The sequence below is a fragment of the Salminus brasiliensis genome, chromosome 13, assembly GCF_030463535.1.
Source record: "Salminus brasiliensis chromosome 13, fSalBra1.hap2, whole genome shotgun sequence".
Taxonomy (NCBI): Eukaryota; Metazoa; Chordata; class Actinopteri; order Characiformes; family Bryconidae; genus Salminus; species Salminus brasiliensis.
In genome coordinates, this window is record NC_132890.1 from 15,664,817 (window position 1) to 15,672,316 (window position 7,500).

Below are 7,500 nucleotides of genomic sequence, written 5' to 3' on the forward strand. Positions count from 1 at the left end.
CAGGTGGGCTTAAACGGCATCTGACGCTGAAATGTTTCGACTCTGAAGACTCCAAAGACCGTATGAAATGTAACACAAGGACGTACATGTAAAAGAAAGGGTAATGCGTTGTAGATTTGTGAAAGCGTAAAGTAAGATGGAGTAAAAGTAAGAAAAGCAAGTGAAAGAATGTGCATGTAAGTGCTTGAGGATGGCAAAAGCTTACAGCACCCGGTATTCCCAGGTGGTCTCCCATCCAAGTACTAACCAGGCCCGACCCTGCTTAGCTTCCGAGATCAGACGAGATCGGGCGTGCTCAGGGTGGTATGGCCGTAAGCGAGAGCACTGCTTCCACTCAGCCTATTTATAAGCATGCGGCAAAAGACGGCTGCCTTTTCCACACTACAGGGGACACACATTTACTCGCCCTCCTTTCTTACTTCCAAAGCAACCCCACCAAGCTCATTCAAACCAATCACACATTTCATTGCTCTCTCCTGTCCTCCTTCTCTTTTCACAAAAAAATAAAACAACAAAACTTGCTCTTTTGGCTGACACTTGAACATTCAGCAACAAAGGCTAACGCCGGCCGCCAGACTCGGCCTTGTCAACATAAAAGTCACATAAGCCACATGAGTCGAATGGGCTTGTGAAACGGGACAATTACAAAATCACAAATCTTTCTCAACTGTCTTGGCTCCTTTTATTTACACCCCTAAATTCCACATACTAAGGTACAACAGGAATACGGGATAAATGCAGAGGCTACTTCCTACCAATATGGAAGCCGGGCAAAAAAAAAAAAAGAAAAAAGCTCACGCTAGCACGCCGGGCGAAGCATCGCTCTGAGGTGAGTTGCGAGTCGCAGGGATGCCGGTGAAGCAGGCTCGGGCTGAGTGGGCCAGCCAGCCTTTTGACTTAGGGAAGTGGCGTCGCCATGTCAAGTTCAAAGAGCTCTGTGAAGCTTTAGGGGGACAAAAGAACAACTGTTGTAGATGCAGGCAGGTCTGGGAGGAGAATTTAAAAAAAACTCAATACAACTGGAAATCAGCCCCCCGAAACGAGAACGGGGACCCATGAATGGCGGCCCATGACTTGAGGTTGCGTGTAACGGTGAAATAAACATCACGGCTGTGACGAAACGGTGCTGTTATTGCCCCACGGCTCACTCCCTTTCGTGATGTGTTGCTTTAATGTGACCTAAGTAAGTGATCTAAATTAGCAGGTGTTTTTTTGTTTGTTTGTTTGTTTTTAACAGCAAATATTGGGCTTGTCCCACCCATGAGCTGTAACTGTGATTGGTTGTAGTTCTGCTCTGCGTTGACATCCTGTAACAGACTTTCCCCCCCATGTTGTCAGTTTCCTCAAACGTACACTGACCCCTACTGGCAGGCTTGGGTTACTTTTATCCACAGCATTCCCTCCACAGAGTTCTTGTTGAATATTTTCCAGTGTTTTGTTTTGAGAGCAACTGGCTATAATTAAGCCAAACTACAACTGATTGGTTTCCATCCCATGGCAGGCCATGCAGGTGGGCTTAAACGGCATCTGACGCTGAAATGTTTCGACTCTGAAGACTCCAAAGACCGTATGAAATGTAACACAAGGACGTACATGTAAAAGAAAGGGTAATGCGTTGTAGATTTGTGAAAGCGTAAAGTAAGATGGAGTAAAAGTAAGAAAAGCAAGTGAAAGAATGTGCTTGAGGATGGCAAAAGCTTACAGCACCTGGTATTCCCAGGCGGTCTCCCATCCAAGTACTAACCAGGCCCGACCCTGCTTAGCTTCCGAGATCAGACGAGATCGGGCGTGCTCAGGGTGGTATGGCCGTAAGCGAGAGCACTGCTTCCACTCAGCCTATTTATAAGCATGCGGCAAAAGACGGCTGCCTTTTCCACACTACAGGGGACACACATTTACTCGCCCTCCTTTCTTACTTCCAAAGCAACCCCACCAAGCTCATTCAAACCAATCACACATTTCATTGCTCTCTCCTGTCCTCCTTCTCTTTTCACAAAAAAAATAAAACAACAAAACTTGCTCTTTTGGCTGACACTTGAACATTCAGCAACAAAGGCTAACGCCGGCCGCCAGACTCGGCCTTGTCAACATAAAAGTCACATAAGCCACATGAGTCGAATGGGCTTGTGAAACGGGACAATTACAAAATCACAAATCTTTCTCAACTGTCTTGGCTCCTTTTATTTACACCCCTAAATTCCACATACTAAGGTACAACAGGAATACGGGATAAATGCAGAGGCTACTTACTACCAATATGGAAGCCGGACAAAAAAAAAAAAAGAAAAAAGCTCACGCTAGCACGCCGGGCGAAGCATCGCTCTGAGGTGAGTTGCGAGTCGCAGGGATGCCGGTGAAGCAGGCTCGGGCTGAGTGGGCCAGCCAGCCTTTTGACTTAGGGAAGTGGCGTCGCCATGTCAAGTTCAAAGAGCTCTGTGAAGCTTTAGGGGGACAAAAGAACAACTGTTGTAGATGCAGGCAGGTCTGGGAGGAGAATTTAAAAAAAACTCAATACAACTGGAAATCAGCCCCCCGAAACGAGAACGGGGACCCATGAATGGCGGCCCATGACTTGAGGTTGCGTGTAACGGTGAAATAAACATCACGGCTGTGACGAAACGGTGCTGTTATTGCCCCACGGCTCACTCCCTTTCGTGATGTGTTGCTTTAATGTGACCTAAGTAAGTGATCTAAATTAGCAGGTGTTTTTTTGTTTGTTTGTTTGTTTTTAACAGCAAATATTGGGCTTGTCCCACCCATGAGCTGTAACTGTGATTGGTTGTAGTTCTGCTCTGCGTTGACATCCTGTAACAGACTTTCCCCCCCATGTTGTCAGTTTCCTCAAACGTACACTGACCCCTACTGGCAGGCTTGGGTTACTTTTATCCACAGCATTCCCTCCACAGAGTTCTTGTTGAATATTTTCCAGTGTTTTGTTTTGAGAGCAACTGGCTATAATTAAGCCAAACTACAACTGATTGGTTTCCATCCCATGGCAGGCCATGCAGGTGGGCTTAAACGGCATCTGACGCTGAAATGTTTCGACTCTGAAGACTCCAAAGACCGTATGAAATGTAACACAAGGACGTACATGTAAAAGAAAGGGTAATGCGTTGTAGATTTGTGAAAGCGTAAAGTAAGATGGAGTAAAAGTAAGAAAAGCAAGTGAAAGAATGTGCATGTAAGTGCTTGAGGATGGCAAAAGCTTACAGCACCTGGTATTCCCAGGCGGTCTCCCATCCAAGTACTAACCAGGCCCGACCCTGCTTAGCTTCCGAGATCAGACGAGATCGGGCGTGCTCAGGGTGGTATGGCCGTAAGCGAGAGCGCTGCTTCCACTCAGCCTATTTATCAGCATGCGGCAAAAGACGGCTGCCTTTTCCACACTACAGGGGACACACATTTACTCGCCCTCCTTTCTTACTTCCAAAGCAACCCCACCAAGCTCATTCAAACCAATCACACATTTCATTGCTCTCTCCTGTCCTCCTTCTCTTTTCACAAAAAAAATAAAACAACAAAACTTGCTCTTTTGGCTGACACTTGAACATTCAGCAACAAAGGCTAACGCCGGCCGCCAGACTCGGCCTTGTCAACATAAAAGTCACATAAGCCACATGAGTCGAATGGGCTTGTGAAACGGGACAATTACAAAATCACAAATCTTTCTCAACTGTCTTGGCTCCTTTTATTTACACCCCTAAATTCCACATACTAAGGTACAACAGGAATACGGGATAAATGCAGAGGCTACTTCCTACCAATATGGAAGCCGGGCAAAAAAAAAAAAAAGAAAAAAGCTCACGCTAGCACGCCGGGCGAAGCATCGCTCTGAGGTGAGTTGCGAGTCGCAGGGATGCCGGTGAAGCAGGCTCGGGCTGAGTGGGCCAGCCAGCCTTTTGACTTAGGGAAGTGGCGTCGCCATGTCAAGTTCAAAGAGCTCTGTGAAGCTTTAGGGGGACAAAAGAACAACTGTTGTAGATGCAGGCAGGTCTGGGAGGAGAATTTTAAAAAAACTCAATACAACTGGAAATCAGCCCCCCGAAACGAGAACGGGGACCCATGAATGGCGGCCCATGACTTGAGGTTGCGTGTAACGGTGAAATAAACATCACGGCTGTGACGAAACGGTGCTGTTATTGCCCCACGGCTCACTCCCTTTCGTGATGTGTTGCTTTAATGTGACCTAAGTAAGTGATCTAAATTAGCAGGTGTTTTTTTGTTTGTTTGTTTGTTTTTAACAGCAAATATTGGGCTTGTCCCACCCATGAGCTGTAACTGTGATTGGTTGTAGTTCTGCTCTGCGTTGACATCCTGTAACAGACTTTCCCCCCCATGTTGTCAGTTTCCTCAAACGTACACTGACCCCTACTGGCAGGCTTGGGTTACTTTTATCCACAGCATTCCCTCCACAGAGTTCTTGTTGAATATTTTCCAGTGTTTTGTTTTGAGAGCAACTGGCTATAATTAAGCCAAACTACAACTGATTGGTTTCCATCCCATGGCAGGCCATGCAGGTGGGCTTAAACGGCATCTGACGCTGAAATGTTTCGACTCTGAAGACTCCAAAGACCGTATGAAATGTAACACAAGGACGTACATGTAAAAGAAAGGGTAATGCGTTGTAGATTTGTGAAAGCGTAAAGTAAGATGGAGTAAAAGTAAGAAAAGCAAGTGAAAGAATGTGCATGTAAGTGCTTGAGGATGGCAAAAGCTTACAGCACCTGGTATTCCCAGGCTGTCTCCCATCCAAGTACTAACCAGGCCCGACCCTGCTTAGCTTCCAAGATCAGACGAGATCAGGCGTGCTCAGGGTGGTATGGCCGTAAGCGAGAGCACTGCTTCCACTCAGCCTATTTATAAGCATGCGGCAAAAGACGGCTGCCTTTTCCACACTACAGGGGACACACATTTACTCGCCCTCCTTTCTTACTTCCAAAGCAACCCCACCAAGCTCATTCAAACCAATCACACATTTCATTGCTCTCTCCTGTCCTCCTTCTCTTTTCACAAAAAAATAAAACAACAAAACTTGCTCTTTTGGCTGACACTTGAACATTCAGCAACAAAGGCTAACGCCGGCCGCCAGACTCGGCCTTGTCAACATAAAAGTCACATAAGCCACATGAGTCGAATGGGCTTGTGAAACGGGACAATTACAAAATCACAAATCTTTCTCAACTGTCTTGGCTCCTTTTATTTACACCCCTAAATTCCACATACTAAGGTACAACAGGAATACGGGATAAATGCAGAGGCTACTTCCTACCAATATGGAAGCCGGGCAAAAAAAAAAAAAGAAAAAAGCTCACGCTAGCACGCCGGGCGAAGCATCGCTCTGAGGTGAGTTGCGAGTCGCAGGGATGCCGGTGAAGCAGGCTCGGGCTGAGTGGGCCAGCCAGCCTTTTGACTTAGGGAAGTGGCGTCGCCATGTCAAGTTCAAAGAGCTCTGTGAAGCTTTAGGGGGACAAAAGAACAACTGTTGTAGATGCAGGCAGGTCTGGGAGGAGAATTTAAAAAAAACTCAATACAACTGGAAATCAGCCCCCCGAAACGAGAACGGGGACCCATGAATGGCGGCCCATGACTTGAGGTTGCGTGTAACGGTGAAATAAACATCACGGCTGTGACGAAACGGTGCTGTTATTGCCCCACGGCTCACTCCCTTTCGTGATGTGTTGCTTTAATGTGACCTAAGTAAGTGATCTAAATTAGCAGGTGTTTTTTTGTTTGTTTGTTTGTTTTTAACAGCAAATATTGGGCTTGTCCCACCCATGAGCTGTAACTGTGATTGGTTGTAGTTCTGCTCTGCGTTGACATCCTGTAACAGACTTTCCCCCCCATGTTGTCAGTTTCCTCAAACGTACACTGACCCCTACTGGCAGGCTTGGGTTACTTTTATCCACAGCATTCCCTCCACAGAGTTCTTGTTGAATATTTTCCAGTGTTTTGTTTTGAGAGCAACTGGCTATAATTAAGCCAAACTACAACTGATTGGTTTCCATCCCATGGCAGGCCATGCAGGTGGGCTTAAACGGCATCTGACGCTGAAATGTTTCGACTCTGAAGACTCCAAAGACCGTATGAAATGTAACACAAGGACGTACATGTAAAAGAAAGGGTAATGCGTTGTAGATTTGTGAAAGCGTAAAGTAAGATGGAGTAAAAGTAAGAAAAGCAAGTGAAAGAATGTGCATGTAAGTGCTTGAGGATGGCAAAAGCTTACAGCACCTGGTATTCCCAGGCGGTCTCCCATCCAAGTACTAACCAGGCCCGACCCTGCTTAGCTTCCAAGATCAGACGAGATCAGGCGTGCTCAGGGTGGTATGGCCGTAAGCGAGAGCACTGCTTCCACTCAGCCTATTTATAAGCATGCGGCAAAAGACGGCTGCCTTTTCCACACTACAGGGGACACACATTTACTCGCCCTCCTTTCTTACTTCCAAAGCAACCCCACCAAGCTCATTCAAACCAATCACACATTTCATTGCTCTCTCCTGTCCTCCTTCTCTTTTCACAAAAAAATAAAACAACAAAACTTGCTCTTTTGGCTGACACTTGAACATTCAGCAACAAAGGCTAACGCCGGCCGCCAGACTCGGCCTTGTCAACATAAAAGTCACATAAGCCACATGAGTCGAATGGGCTTGTGAAACGGGACAATTACAAAATCACAAATCTTTCTCAACTGTCTTGGCTCCTTTTATTTACACCCCTAAATTCCACATACTAAGGTACAACAGGAATACGGGATAAATGCAGAGGCTACTTCCTACCAATATGGAAGCCGGGCAAAAAAAAAAAAAGAAAAAAGCTCACGCTAGCACACCGGTCGAAGCATCGCTCTGAGGTGAGTTGCGAGTCGCAGGGATGCCGGTGAAGCAGGCTCGGGCTGAGTGGGCCAGCCAGCCTTTTGACTTAGGGAAGTGGCGTCGCCATGTCAAGTTCAAAGAGCTCTGTGAAGCTTTAGGGGGACAAAAGAACAACTGTTGTAGATGCAGGCAGGTCTGGGAGGAGAATTTAAAAAAAACTCAATACAACTGGAAATCAGCCCCCCGAAACGAGAACGGGGACCCATGAATGGCGGCCCATGACTTGAGGTTGCGTGTAACGGTGAAATGAACATCACGGCTGTGACGAAACGGTGCTGTTATTGCCCCACGGCTCACTCCCTTTCGTGATGTGTTGCTTTAATGTGACCTAAGTAAGTGATCTAAATTAGCAGGTGTTTTTTTGTTTGTTTGTTTGTTTTTAACAGCAAATATTGGGCTTGTCCCACCCATGAGCTGTAACTGTGATTGGTTGTAGTTCTGCTCTGCGTTGACATCCTGTAACAGACTTTCCCCCCCATGTTGTCAGTTTCCTCAAACGTACACTGACCCCTACTGGCAGGCTTGGGTTACTTTTATCCACAGCATTCCCTCCACAGAGTTCTTGTTGAATATTTTCCAGTGTTTTGTTTTGAGAGCAACTGGCTATAATTAAGCCAAACTACAACTG

At 46.3% G+C, this 7,500-nt stretch overlaps 5 non-coding genes across 5 annotated transcripts; all 5 read right to left on the bottom strand.

Annotated features, from left to right (window-relative positions):
- Positions 1–198: 198 nt before the first annotated feature.
- On the bottom strand, positions 199–317 carry LOC140576400 (5S ribosomal RNA). The gene has a single exon (XR_011981615.1). It is a non-coding gene; the product is annotated as a 5S ribosomal RNA (ribosomal RNA).
- Positions 318–1,695: 1,378 nt separating this feature from the next.
- LOC140576250 (5S ribosomal RNA) lies at positions 1,696–1,814 on the bottom strand. The gene has a single exon (XR_011981473.1). It is a non-coding gene; the product is annotated as a 5S ribosomal RNA (ribosomal RNA).
- Positions 1,815–3,203: 1,389 nt separating this feature from the next.
- Positions 3,204–3,322, bottom strand: LOC140576251 (5S ribosomal RNA). The gene has a single exon (XR_011981474.1). It is a non-coding gene; the product is annotated as a 5S ribosomal RNA (ribosomal RNA).
- A 1,390-nt stretch (positions 3,323–4,712) lies between these two features.
- Positions 4,713–4,831, bottom strand: LOC140575985 (5S ribosomal RNA). The gene has a single exon (XR_011981234.1). It is a non-coding gene; the product is annotated as a 5S ribosomal RNA (ribosomal RNA).
- Positions 4,832–6,219: 1,388 nt separating this feature from the next.
- Positions 6,220–6,338, bottom strand: LOC140575789 (5S ribosomal RNA). The gene has a single exon (XR_011981050.1). It is a non-coding gene; the product is annotated as a 5S ribosomal RNA (ribosomal RNA).
- Positions 6,339–7,500: the final 1,162 nt, after the last annotated feature.